Genomic DNA, 15,103 nt, shown 5'->3' on the forward strand with positions numbered 1-15,103 from the left:
AAAGTGATTGAGAGCTTGGTTAATCGCTCTGCATGTGCTTCACTGAAAAGTAACCGCAATTGCTGACCGCGGCGGTAGAATTTCGTTATTTTGTTCTTCCCTTAGGTCCCCCTCCATCTGAGGCAGCGCGCTCGCCCGCGTATTTTCTCTGCTCGCGTGTCTTTGCGCAGCTTGTCGACACGTATTAATCGTATTAGTTGTTGAATTGACGCTTATAAAACGCCAAAAAGGACATAATCACGGCACAAAAGCCAAAAAACCGGCTGATTACGGCTGGTTTTAGATATGGACCGGCAACCGGCCCGCTGTTTAAAAAACCGGTCGGGACGGTCCAAAACCGGGAAGGTGGCAACCCTACGGCAGCGACCAACGAAAATGATTTTACACGACCGCCCCCGTCGGTCTGCGCAAAAAAAGGAAGATAGAACACCTGCATACACGCCCTCGAAGACAGCTGTACAGCCGATTCAGTTTGTTGTGCACGAAGAGCAACCGAGGCTGCAGCCACAAACGATCGTGCTTGCCGTGGTATGAGCCAACGCATATCTTCACATCGTAATGTTATCGTCCGTCTGACTGTTACTTATTGAAGGGAAAATTCAGAACACAAACGTTGACGTCTAACGTCTATGCCAGACATAGACGCTGCTGTTTAGGCCCTAAAAACCACCTTCAGGGCGTCTGTCAGTTCTGTCTGATGGCGCGCTCGCGCCGCTGATTACGAACAAGGCGTCTGTTGGCGTTCACTGATCGTGTTGGCGAGCCGGTAAACGCCATCACGGTTAAACTCCCTGTTGCAAGACTACGCTGTTGGTACGATAGAGTGCCGACAGAGCTTCTTATTGGCCCCACAAACGCCATCAAGGTTAAGCTCCCTGTTGGAAGACTAGGCTATTGGAACGATAGAGTGCCGACAGAACTTCGTATTAGACCCACAGGCGTGCTGTGAGCCCAACAAGAAAGTCTTGTAGGACTTTTTGCCCGGGGCATAATAATACGGGAACAAATTCTTAGGTAAATTCGATTTCGTTGAGGACACGGATGCCTTGCGTAAAAGTTTTATTTATAGGACTACAAGAGGCATTTTGTAGCCTTCCCTTCCCGTGCACCCAGACATCGAAACGAACCTTGTGATACACTCGAAAAAGTAGATTAGTGCAGAGTGGATTTTAAGCATTCAGCACGTTTTGTTCAATTTACGAACAGCAATTTTAGAGCATTTCCCTTGGTCTATGTGGAGAATTCATATTTAAACCTCTCAACGGGAGGTGAAATAGTGCAATGTGCGGTTTAAACATTCAGCCTGTTTTTGTGCAATTTTGCATGCTTGCATTCACACACCGTTCTTTTAGGCACCCTAATGATAGGGTGCCGTGGTAACACCTCAATCGAGAAGAAATACTTTTTAGCACCCCTTTAATGGTCATAGCACCCTTGGAAACTGTTGATTACACCCCTAAATTTTGGCACCCTCGAGGTGGGGTGCCCGAGCAATAGTTGGGCGCTTGAAAGGTGCAAAAAGGGTGCAAAATGTTCAGTACACCCTTCTAGCACCTTAAAGGGTGTAAAAATGTTAAGATTTACATCCCTTAATTTGTGGCACCCTCATGATTGGGTGCCGGAGCAATGTTTTGGTTCCTAAAAGGTGCAAAAAGGGTGCAAAATGTTGAGTGCACCCTTTAAGCACCTTAAAGGGTGTTAAAAAGTTTAGTGTGTACAATATAGGGGCCGTGTCATTGCCATGCATAGAAGGCTCGCTGTTCTCGCTGAGCAATTCGCGTTATTCGAAACATCGCCATCGCAAAAAAACATTCCACATTTTATTACACTTACACAAGAGATCCATAGAATTATGTACTTAACAGCTGTTATGGACCAAGACTGCAGCAATCCGTATGGGCAGATAATGACCGGTATGCAAAGCCGCAAGTGAGTGCCACCTGCACGGAGGTTTCAGGGCTTTCAACACTTGCACTGTGTAGTATTGTAAAAACAAGTTCGCATTCCCCTTTTTAACGCGAAAAATAATGCTGTTCCACTAAATGCTAAAGCTGTCGGAAGTGCAGAGCAGTGATTCGCCATAATAGGCTGTACCACCGTTATCTGCTTACTGCTACCACCCCATGCAATTTAAATTTCCCGCCTTCGCAGTGCTTGCGCGCCGCCTGCCTGAAACTGCGCCAGCGGGAGTTTTGTTTTCTTTTTGCGTTTCTCCCCGCACGCGCCAGCGTTGCACTGACACATGTGGCGTTTACTATCGTAGAAACCAACCCAACGGGCGTCCTCAACTAAGGGAACACGGGCGCTGCCGCTCAATTACGTATATTTTTCCTAAATAGTACCTATATTTTTCTTTGCACTAAACAACGGGAAGATGTATGACAAGCGCCAGCGTTTCACGAGTTTCGAACGCTTATGACTATATAAACCGCTTGCCTCTCGAAGCGTCTGTGGTACGCCGCGAACAACAGCGTTAGCCTTGGTGCTGCATATGCGTGGGTCCAGCGAGTGAGCTAGGATGACAAGGCGAACGCGTAAAGTGCCCTGCACCTAAATGTGCGCTCCAATCCAGCCAGTGGAGGTGGTTATGAAGCAAAGCTTTATACACCACCTACCACGGGGGACCACGGCCCGGTTGCGTTAATCACACGTTAAACTGTACGTGTAACACGTTCTTTATTATTTCCTTTCAGCACGACGTTTAGAACGGCCTTATGATCAGGGTGATACACACCCAGACCTCGCGTTATCACCGCAGTTATATTTTTCGGGAACGTTAGATCATTGCACGTTCCACGGATGGTAGTTGGTTGGTTGGTAGCGGTGTTTCACACGAGTCCAAACTGTTCAAAGACGAAATGAACAAACCACTGATGCGCACATGGCCGCTACACCTGCGGCGCGAGTGGTCGCGGGACCCTATCACGTGGCATTCAGCGAGAACGCAGAGGGTAAACCCGCTGCTGCGCTCGGTAACCACACCGTCTGTCTCCCACGTCTCTGCATGACAGAAACGATAGAGCACGGTTTCCTGCATTGTTGGGCTGCGGTATTTTTGTGGGATGTTCTCCAGAGGACCCTTCATAGAAACTTCCGGCTGAGCCCACATGGAATACGCTTTCTAGGTGTAGAAAACGAGGAGGGGGCGTCCTTGGACCTCGTTACATTGTTGGCCTTGCAAAGCATATGGCGCTCGTGCATGGCCTCGCGCCATGGTGTTGTGAACGCCCGCCCTACGCGGCAACGTTTTCGTGGGCCCATATTTACAGGACGTAGAAGAGCAGAAGCGCAAGGCTTGAGCTCCTGAGTGGCTGTCGAGGATAGAACCTTTGAATACGCTTAGGAATTTTTGGAGAGACATCAGCCCTCACAGGTTGGTGGCTTGCCGGTAGAGTTGCTTATGTAAATAATTTTGTGTTGTGTTTCTCTATTCTGTCGAAGACCGGCATTATAGGGAAAAATCGCTCGTACCTCAATTAGTAAAACAACGGGCTGTGGCTAAGTTTCTACATTCGGTCCAGGTTTTATTCGTGGCGGTGCTAGTAATTTATTTTATTTGTTCGCGGGAGTTTTTTGTTTTTGTTGGTGCCGACAGTCGTGACAGAACCCTTGGCTGGTAGAGGTACAAAGCTTCTCTTTAAAAAAGAAAAATAACGACAATAGCATAACAACGTATACAGCCAACAAGCACCGTAACAAAAGTAACAGTAAGGGGGCCCATCAAAAAGAACCAAAACCGGCGTGCTATTTAGCAAACACATTTTTCTATAAACGTTTGAACACACATGTCGTGGAGCGCAGATAATATTTTCAGCAAGGTATTTCCGATATGTATTGTAGGAAAGAAATTCTGCTTTAATATGTGAATGAAAGGATAGGTACGTTAGTAGATTTAGGTACGACTCTTCGTAGGATAACATCCCCTGTGCATCGTCAGACATCGCAAATGAGAAACCTCCATCACAATAAAAGGAAAGCAGCTCTACATTGCACCGCTTCCTCGAAACACGCACCGCGTGTACGACACGGGGCGCAGGGAAACAAGAGCCGAGGCCATCTTACGGGAAGGAACGAACCACCGCATATACGGACCCGTATTCGTATCCCGGCATAAGAGCAATGACAGCCCTGCACGGTTGTCCCGCAAAATACGCATCTCATCAGCCGAACCCTACCCGCATGCGACCCCCGACAAGCGGAAGAAGCGTCTATCACTCCCTTCATAACGCAAACTACCACAAAAGTAATGAGCACAAATCCGTAGCAAGCGTGCCGTAACTTCTCGTGCGTGCGAATTGACCGGACAACGCACTACATCATCTGCCAGTGTCTAGCAGACAGATACATCATGATCATATGCGCACCCACCAACCCTCCCGTCCCGGGCAACAAAACCACCCAGGTGTTGGCCCGAGAGGTATGCCGCCGGACCGCGTATTTCCCAACGCTTCGCTGCACAGATCACTCACGTGACATTTCTGTTCGTGCGACGCAGAACGGTCATTACATGTCATCATTAGCTTTGCCCGAAGCCTAAAGCGTCCTAAAATATACCAAATCCCTATTAATAATAAAAAAAACACGTAGATTTGGGTTTAGAAACACCAAATAAATTTAGAAAAAAAAGGTAACCAAAGGAAAAAAATGAGAGAGACCTTCAGTGGCTTGAACCCAAGCCGTCAGCGCCAGTGCTTAGCACTTTACATCGAAGCCACACAGCTCTTTTTTTACTGCATGGAAATTTTAGAAAAACTAAGCCAAGGCAATTAACGCACTACATAAACACTAAGAGACAGCAAAGGTAAGCACGTCAGTCTAAAAAAGGTCGCCATCATTTCATAGCTCGGGCAAAGAGACGCACGCATCCAAAAGAGGCAGCCACTCCAGTGGATCAATCTGCGCCGCACAGACGCTCCGCACCAATACTACCTGTTCCCGAAAAATTCACTTGGTTGGCCTAGGGGGTTCCTCATGCCGATCAGAAATGCGGCACTTCCACAAGCTACATCATTCTAGGAAAAGAAAAACGTCACATGGCACCCGATTAAGGACTTCGAATGGTAAGAAGCTAATGGTGTACGGGGTGATATCAATGTCGTTTTCTAGTGCCCGTGGCACAACGTCCAAGTAAAACACCGCGTCATGGCTCAGCCCAAAACCATGGTCAATAGTGGGCTCCTTTAATAGGCGCTCAAAAGAAAAGCACGCGCAGTGACATCACACATGTCACTTGAGTGCTCTGTGCAGCAAAGCGTTTGGAAACACGCTACCGGGCCCTGGAAAGCGAGCGGGACGGGCCAACCCCGTTGATTACATATCACAAAATAACTCAACACTATAAGCTAGAACGTCTCATCTATCCAGCACCGCATAAGCACATAACGAAAGAGGAGGAAAGGTAGCTCCGTGAATGCTTGAATGCCTTTCCCATCCCACTAAATGCCATACAATGCACCCCACCATATACTTCTCCGCTATGCGGCTTCTGCTAAGCCGGGTGGCGAGTTGGGCGAGTTGGTGTACTTGCATCTTGGGGAACAGCGCGAACTAACCGGGACACAAAAAGAAAGAAGTGGACAGGACTAGCGCTGAACTAGTTCTGCTAAGCCACCGGGACGCTGTTTCATATGGTAGGGGGATGCGCCAAGGCCCAACTGTATTCGCGCAATCCCCATCGTTTTCTTCTTACGAGCTTTGGGAGAGAGCTCTGACCAACTCCTACTTTAATGATCAGCGCCTCCTGGTGTTGAGGGTTGTAGAGGCTGGAAAAGCCCAAGGGTGTCTTTGGCTGAGGATTCTTTCCCATTACTTTTCGCAATAAACACATTTACTTTCTTTCTCTTGTTGATGTCATTTTTTGAGTAGAATGTACTATAAAACAACAAGCATCTAGGTATTTACGGCTCTCTGCAAGTAGAGGCCATCCAAATCTGCTGTAAATGTCAGCTGATCTTTTGTAGAAATCACAGTCACCAGTTAGGAAGCTCTTGACGCAAGCCTGTATTCGTTCAAGTGCATCAGCATATGTATTTTGGTAGTGGTCTCAGACTGCGCCATTATATTTTACAATGGGACGAATATTTGATGTATACACGTCCCCTTGACCTCAGTCGGAGATTGTCTGAAACTGCGTTTTTAAAAGATTTAGCAAGCGGCTTGTTTTCACTGTCAAGTTATGAACGTGGTGATTCCGGGATAGCTTAAGAGAGAGAAATAATCCTTTTTATTCGTACTCTGAGGCTACAGGAAAACATGCGCCACCCTTAGAGTAGCTAACAGGTATCCGCTGCTTTACGATGGTGAAATTTGCAAGGTTAGATTTGGTCAGATTGATGTCATTCCCCACGACTGGCACCACGAAAAAACAGAGTTAAGATCGTGCTGCGACAACTTGGTATCTTCTGCGTAGGTGATGTCACGATAGATACATTAGTCATCAGCGCATGTTCCAGTACGACTAAAAGTGAAGTGGAAAGGGTCTATAATATCAAAAAAGGAGTAGGCCTAGAAATCATTCCTGGAGAACACCGGCAACATATAAATACTTAAGGGACTCAGGCCTTTAAGCTCAACAAACAGTTTTCTTCCGAAAAGATTGGCATCCAGATACTTCAACAGTTCACTCGGCTTGCTGAAAACACACAGCTTGCGCAGTAACAAGGACGTTTAAAAGCCTACGTATAGATATACCCTACCAGACCTAAAGTGGCCGGGCAGGCAAAATACAAGTTTGTTTTATTCGAAAGATTTTGTGTTTTATAGCGACCCCAGGACTTGTCCGGAAACAAGCGACGCTTTATTCACTGAGAAATTATTCAATTTACTTTAAAATTTTGGTTCTCCCGCCAAATCGTGTGTTTTGCAACGCCTGCAATGACATAACAAGAACCGTTCCCCAACCGAATGCGGAGCCTCATTTACCGTTAGTAAACCTACATGGCGCCACCATACCGCGAAGGGCTGTTTTCTGTCTTTGCTTTGTTTATGACCGTACCTGTACCTTACTTGCTTTTGTTAAGGTAGAAAATATTTGTTTCATGAAACGTGATATTCGCTCGACAAATATGGTCACGTAAGACACCGTCGGTTACGCCAATCTTCAGTGTCGCCTGAGACAACTCCAAAGAGCTGCAGTGCCGTGCACCTAAAACAGGCATGTTGCCGCCGTACCAACAGCAGGACGCATTGGTACTTCTTTGTTTACGTGCACCATTGTTACTGCTACGAAAAGATTGGGCCCTTAATTTAAGCGCAAATGGCTTTTTCCGCATGCTAGTTAATCTTGCCTAATTTGCGTTTGGTTTTGGCGGCCTCAGCCAATCGCAGAGCTGTCGCGTATGACATGATGGGATCTGTTGCGGGAAATGAGCTAGTTGGTCTCATGGCCATTCCATTTTTTCCTAATTATATAGCTTATTACAGCGAAGCTTACGTAAATGTGGTGTCAATAAGATTCTGATGAGGCAATCTTTCGAACGAAATGAAGTTGTGTTTTACCCCCCGCACTCTAAGAAAAATGGTAGTCAGTAGTGACTCATTTTACAGAGTCATTGGCTTGCTACAGAATTGACTACCTTTGAACTCTTATGGGGAGGGTCACCAGACTCTCTTTCAAACAGAGTCCTGGGACTCTTAGGGAGGGAGTCGTGACGAAGAGTCAAGAGTGAGTCTGCAGGACTCCTGAAGATTAGTCACGGCGACTCCGATATAGCAAACAAAAAGAGTCCGCTTGACTACGTTATGACCCAGTAATAAGAGTCGTCCTGACTCTGTTCGGAAAAGAGTCTTGTGACTCTGTTAGACCGAGTCAGAAAAGGGTATGCAGGACTCTGTAAAAGAAGTCACCTCGACTCCTAATTTTCAAACGAAGAGAGTCGTCATGACTAGTTTGCGACCACTAAAAGTAGTCACACATACTCTCCGTTTGGCTAGAAAGAGCCCGCTTGGCTACTTTGGCTACTACATGACCCCAGCCAAGTTGCCCTGACCTGCTGAAAGGGAGTCGCGTGACCCCAGAGATATAGCATGCAGGACTCTGCAGCACAGTCACCGAGACTCAAAATCTGCAAAGAAAAAGTCCAGTCGACTATTTTGCAAATCGACCAAACAGGATCCCTTGAGAGTCGAAAGGGTATGCATACATGCAAGAAACATCAATGCAAAGTACCAAAAGAACTATTTTATTGAAATAAAGCCTACAACCTTTTAAATAATGCATTGGCTCAATGACTAGAAAAAATGTTACAAGAAATAAAAATCACGGGTTTTTGTATATACACACTAGAAGAAACTGAGAAATACAAGATTCAAAATTATCACCTTAGACAACATTTGTCTCAAATAACAAAAACTTGTAACATTCAACGGGACAGGCAACACTTGAGCTCACATATACAAAACACAACCCTACAACAGTGATCAGCTGATAAGTGAAATGAAAACACCAATTTTCTTAAAACCCCATTAGAACAAATATTCGAAAATGTCACTTTAGACAACTGAAGTGAAAAAAATTGTAGAACAATACAACTCACAAGTCGAAAACACGGCAATAAAATACACAAAACAGAGTTCGGGAGTGTTATTCCTTTATAAAATAGTAATCTTGAACACATTCATATTTAATGCTTACAGCTTGGTTCGGCTTAATGAAACGGCCACTTTTACCACTCATACCCAATGCAAATGAACATTAAAAAGAAAAACGGTGTTAAGAAATTCCTAATTGATGATTGTTATAGTTTTCTGAGAATATTTTGTTCACTTTAGAACACAGAAATTTACTCAGAAACTATATGTTGCAACGCTCACCACTTGATTTGCTGGCACTGGACAATGTATTTATTTGCTAAATAAAGGCACAGAAAAACGCGGGAAGAGAAGAACCACACAGGACGAGCACTTACTAACAACCGAGTATAATGAAACCAAAAACAACAAATCCCGACACAGCGCACCCTTGTGCCGCATCATACACACAAAACTGACGTACTTCAACAGCAATCGGGAAGAAATCAGCAATCACATGCGCCGCAACAAATTGCCCGATGATCCGCGCGAATGTTAACAGATCGATAACATCAGCACCGAACATTGCGAATCCAAGAAAATTATTGCCTTTTCACTGGACGCTGTCTTCAAGATAGGCGAATTCCTCATTAAGAAGGGCGACGGATGGGGCGCTTACACAAGTTACATTCTTATAGCACAAAAAGATAGATAAAGTAAGCCACTGCTACCTCGGGTGTACGTTGCTGAGGGTGCCCAAACAGGACTTCTGTTTTTTCCAGCAGAGGCACACACACATGCTTCCTGCAATGGTCAGATAGATGGGAACATGGGGTCCTCTTCAAGGAAGACGAGTGTTCTCGAAGACGGATGTTCAGGCACCTGCCCGTCTGGACAACATAGGATCCACCGTAATCAAACGGGATTCGGTAACCAACGCCTTTCGCGCATTTTACGAATTGTTTTTCATACCTGACCCCCACCTGTCTGCCCGAGTTTCTTTCGTTTGGTTGACTTTTCTTGCAATAGCCCCACACAAAAAGGACAATTTGTTTGGTGCCGAGAACACTACCTTGACATCAAACCTCCCCGCGACCTTCTTTAATCGGTGAGCCACGCGGGCGCTTGATGTCTTTTACAACGCGTTGCAATTTATTTTCACACAAACTGCCATGTTCACCCTCTGCCGTGTTCCCTGGCATCACCTAAAGAAGAGAAAAGGAAACAAAAACCGCAAGAGCAATTAGCCACTTAACAAAAACTAAGAGCTAGATTCATTTGAACCTTTGTCTAATAAACAGCCCTATTAGAAAAGCCTATTTCTTAGAACACCTTTGAAATGTGGGCCCCGTCAGCTAAAAAAAAATGTGGTTGATCCCTCTCATAGGGGTCGGTGAACTCCTCATATGGAATCAGTAAATCGGTAATCAGTAAAACATAAAAGTGATCGACACGATCAGTTGAAAGTCTGCATCAATATGAACTTGCACATCGTTATTTATATTTCTTCGGTATGGCACCGTCAGCCTTATCAACCTGGATTGCACACAGGATTGGACACTGGATTGCACCCAAATGAAACCACACATGCTCGCAAACCATGCGAACGAAACCGAATGGGTTGCCAGCGAAGCGTTTTGCCAGGTGTTTTGAGAGTCTGGCTTTTTCGCATAGCTTGTATCGCGCAGAAAGCAACAGGGTGTGTTCAGATAAGGACAGCCAAAGTGTTGCCATGTCCATTTTTTGTTTGAGATGAAACTTTAATACTGTGTAGAACATTGTATTTTCACCATGGAACTGGCATTAGTTTAGTGAGAAACACCATTTTTGATTTATTAAAAAATATTTAGAGCGCGATCGGGCCGGGCTACTTTCCACATTGCTTGGTGTGCCAACTTTGGGGACCCCTAACACGAATCGAAATTTTTTCCAAATTTTTCTCATTTTTTAAACAAATATTTGCAAACTTTTCTGCTGGATTCGGGAAAATTGAATTTTCGATATTTATATTTTTTGGAGAAACCTTAGTAGCGAGAGAAATGTCGTTCAAAAGTGGCACTTCTAAAAAAATTTTTTTTACGCATCGCCCTAAAGGCTAGTTTTTTAGACGTGTTTACAAGGGGCTGCTGAACACCTCATACCCTTCTCAATGCTTTACAAAGAAAATTTATCAAAATACCGCTTTATGAAATGCGACCAAAAATGAAAATTTGGAAAAAAAAGTCCACACCTTTCGACGTCATTTAAAAAAAACGTTTCTCAATTTTCGCTATATTTATTGATTGATTGATTGTAGGGTTTAACGCGCCGACGCAACGCAGACGATGAGGCGCGGCATAGTGGAGGGCTGCGGATTAATTTTGACCACCTGGGGATCTTTATCGTGCGCTGAAATCTCGTACACACGGGCGTTTTTGCTTTTCGCCTCCATCAGAAAAGCGGCCGCCGCGGCCAGGTATCGAACCCGCAACCTCATGCTCAGCAGCGCAATGCCTTAGCCACTGAGCCACCGCGACGGGTTTTCGCTATATTTACACAAAATGGCACTCAATTCCTGAGTATTCTAGAAAGCTAAACATTTGTTGCATTATTTTTGTTCTGAGAAAAATGAGGTCACATTCAACACATTTTTTAATGTCCAATCAACGGTTGAGTAGCAGTTCGCAGTGAAAAAAGACAAATAATTATGGCTGTTTTTTGCAGTTTAGAAAAAGAAAGCGACTGATATAAAGAAAACTGATCGTAGTATTCATATTTACCCTATGTTCAACTTGTTAGTTGCGGTAGACATTAAAATAATTGTGAGGTTTTTGAGCTTGTTTCTTCCATCAGACTAAGGCTACCATTTTATTTCGTTATCGCATTGCCCTAGCTGTGTCATAAACCCATATGTTTCATATTTCTGACGCTGCTTAATCGCACTTTATTGGTAATTTACCCCATTTATAAGCAAGTAACCTCACTGCTGTCACTGAGAATATTTGACATGCGATCGTCATAGTCAAATGTGTATTTCTGTTCTACCTGGTACATGCGAAGTGCTAACTGCAAAACAACTTCGTCTTCCCAACTGTCCGTCTTTCAGCCTCCCGGGGATAATAAATAGATGTGCTTTTTGAACATTTTGTTTTTAGCTGTTGGAAAGATAAACTTTTATCCCACTACAAAATCTGCCAACCTTTACTTTGGACACTTCAAGGTTAAGGGGAAGGTGCAGCTTTCTAGTTACAGAGATCTTCAAAGATCCGACAAACAGTGGTCAGAAGCTTTGCTTGTGCTGTAGGAATTACTTCCCGACGAAGATAGAGGATACCATTGCCCAGAGGCAAAAAAGTGTGTTCACGTGCGTTGCGATGTCGAGAAAGACTACGACTCTTTGAGGAAGCACAGCCTTGATTCGGCTCATGCATGCTTGGGGTTGGTCGAAATCAAGCGACTTCTTGAAGAGCATGCATCAATATGCGCTTTAATAATGTGTATAAATAACGGTGGTGCCACCCTATTTAGGCATCAGTTCCTCGAGGTGCACAGAAGTGAATGTAGGGTCACTAGTGTGACAAAGTGGCTTTTCTCTGGAACCAGACATGACAAAAGTGCGTACAACGGTGTGGAAAGCCTTGTGAAGCAGCTGCTGTGCATATATTGCGTTGACCTTCAACCGAAGCCGCACAAAGTACGAAACAGTTCGTGGACAGCATCCTGAAAAAGTGAATTTCGTCGTGCTATATCTTGACGATGGGTGTATTGCGTTAACGTTTGTGTTTGGTGGGTTGGTGGTATCACGTGTACACCACGCAGCTATCACGCCGCTGAGTGGCCAACCCACGCCGCTGACGACGTAGCTTGAATGAGTCAAGGATATAAGGCGTGTTCGTAGCCTTTGATTCTGTGTCGATTTTGTGGGGCAGTGGGAAGAGCACCATGTACCTCGCGTTCCGCCCACAGGTAGTGAATGTGTTGTATCAGCAGCTTCTTGACGTAGTTTGAATGAGTCAAGGATATAAGGTGCATTTGTAGCCTTTGATTCTGTGTGTTTTGTGGAGCAATGGGAAGAGCACCATGTACCTCGCGTTCCGCCCACAGGGTCCTGGGATCGAAACCAGGCGCCCGTAACTATTATTTTTTTTTATAGTGTAGGGGGAGGCTGGCTGCGGACAACGCCGAGGGACGACGGGTGACAGTGCGAGTTAAAGAAATGCTCTGCATTTAAAAAAGTATGGGGTTTAACTTATCAAAGCTACACCTGTGCTATGTGGTGTGCTTTTGTGCAGGGCTTCCAATTAATTTTGAACACCCAGAGACATTTCACACGGTTCTTTTTTAACAGTCATTGTTCACACAGTTCCTTTGAAAATTAGATCTGATAATCTACCGTCACGGACAGCCTAAGCTGAAACGGCAGTATGGGAGCCAAGAGATGCAAAGTTGGCAGGACGTAAGAGAACAAAGTAAACCCCACCTTGTGCCACCAACATACACCTATGGGTTGCGGTTTATTTTGTTCTTGTTCTCAGTACTTTTCCTGCGCAAATATTAAATAAAATACCTCTGGACAGCCATTACAGCATTCGTTGCTGGCTCTGCAGCTGTAGTCAAAGTGCAAAATTCGCTGTCATATGGGCAGGGGCCCTGTAATTGCTCTGGGGCAGTTACTGGTTCCATTTAAAAATTGTTGTTTAGGTCGTCAAAGTGCAGTGATGTATCCTTTGCTTTTTTGTGGGTCATAAATGAGCCAGCTGACTTCAGCACGCTGACACAGCCTATGAAAGAATGCACAACAGACTATCCTGTTCTTGAAGTGGTCCACAATGTGTGGGATGGGCTTCATACGTCTTGATTCGTGGCTCCCACATGACGGCAGAGAATACAAAAATGCAACATTGTTTGTTCGTCCATCCTGATTTTTTTTTTGTGTCTGAAAATATGGGTTTTGAAGGCTTTGTATTTCCTGAAAACCACACCGCGCAAGCTAGTGGGACAAGGCATAACCCTAAGTCCACTGCTGTGAAATGCAAAATGTTCAAAGCAAGCGAGACACGCAGGAAAGGTTTCTCTACACCAGCTGCAGCTTTTCATCCTGCATTGCTATCTGCACATGACATTATTATTTAAATGTAAAAAGCACTGCAGCCTGTATATGTTCTGTTCTTCTGTACATGTTCAGTACGTGAGCACTTTTCGACACCTGGGAGACATTTAGCTGCATAGTTACATTTTTGGCGCCCCTGTACCTGGGTTAACACAGAAATGTGTTGCGCTGGTTCTGATAGTGAGCTACGCCTTCGACGATTGAAAGAGATTCGTAAAATCAGAACCGGCAGCTTGACTGCCGCAAAAGATGTGCGAGTAAAACTTATTAGGCAGTTGTAGCATATCGTTACCGTGTTTACGTTACCGTTTACCGTGTTTGTGGGAGTCGAATGCGCAGCGCGAGAGTTACCGCGAACGGTAAATTACCGGCACAGGCTTCCCCGTCGCCACGGCTTCCGGTAACACGCTAACGCAAACACGGTAACGATATGCTAAAACTGAAGAAGCAACAGCAAATACTCGCCGCATGCTCGTAAGCGTGCTTCTCAAAGGACTTTACACTGTAATGAGAACTGAACATGAATGTGGGGCTCGAACAATTTTACTGGACTGCAGAAATACACCCGAAAACTACGCGACAGTTATGGCCAGCGTAGGTTTGAAATGGACGCCAATTACAACCTACGGCTGTTTAGAACCGCCAACCAATATGATATGCTCTCCCGTGCCAGATGAACTAAGCCCCATAGGCGTGTTTTACAGTACAGCTTGTCAAGTCATTTCATGTTTCATTCGCCCAATTATGGCCACGACGCCGATAACTCGTGTGAGCGTGCGAAGCTCGTAAATGTCCCGCTTGCACCACGACCAGCCTCTAGGGGAAAGTCTTAACACTTCAAGGAAAGAAAAAAAGCGCGCTCACCTTCTCTAAATGCACGAAGGGTGTCTCGCGGCGACGTGTCAGTCTCCGCGCGCCAAAACACGGCTCTGAATTAGGGGAGAACAAAGCCAGGTTCAACCAAAGCGTTGGTTCAATGCGCCCCGCGACGCAGTACTTCAAAGCAAGCAATGAAATGACGCTTACCTGCTGTCACGCTATCTGCCGACCGAGCGATAACTGCGAACGTGCGAAAGATATCAAGAAAACACCGCAAACACAGCGCGAACAAAGACTTATCGCGTCCAAACTGTCCAAACTGCCCAAACCCCATGCCACAACCGCCACAGGAAAAACAACACATACCACGCGCGATGGACGAATGCGGTGCCGTGCGCACGACGAGTCCTTGAGAGCAACCGGTGATGAAGTGCGGTAACTAGCGCCACCGCGATTGCAGGTCACGCTTGAATTTTGTTTCTGCGACGCATTGTAGACAAAAGATACTGCCGCGAATTATGCATTGGATATGTTTATTTATGTTTTGTTTTTAACGATCGGCTGTACCCGTTTGTGTTATCTGCATCCCAAGATAAGCGCGTGTTCCACTCTTTCTTATGCCGTGCGGGTTATCCGATTTGATCAGAGAAATTCATTGCCGCACCTTCCTTTTTAAAACATCTTTTT

At 45.2% G+C, this 15,103-nt stretch overlaps 1 long non-coding RNA gene across 1 annotated transcript; it reads right to left on the reverse strand.

The window, feature by feature from the left end:
* Positions 1-8,164: 8,164 nt before the first annotated feature.
* Positions 8,165-14,761, reverse strand: LOC144179600 (uncharacterized). Its single transcript, XR_013324295.1, has 3 exons — positions 14,624-14,761; positions 14,462-14,526; positions 8,165-9,713 (listed from the first exon to the last, which is right to left on the reverse strand). It is a non-coding gene; the product is annotated as an uncharacterized LOC144179600 (long non-coding RNA).
* Positions 14,762-15,103: the final 342 nt, after the last annotated feature.

Source organism: Haemaphysalis longicornis, unplaced genomic scaffold (assembly GCF_048455015.1).
Source record: "Haemaphysalis longicornis isolate Haplotype H1 unplaced genomic scaffold, Haemaphysalis longicornis Haplotype H1 scaffold_4, whole genome shotgun sequence".
Lineage (NCBI taxonomy): Eukaryota > Metazoa > Arthropoda > Arachnida > Ixodida > Ixodidae > Haemaphysalis > Haemaphysalis longicornis.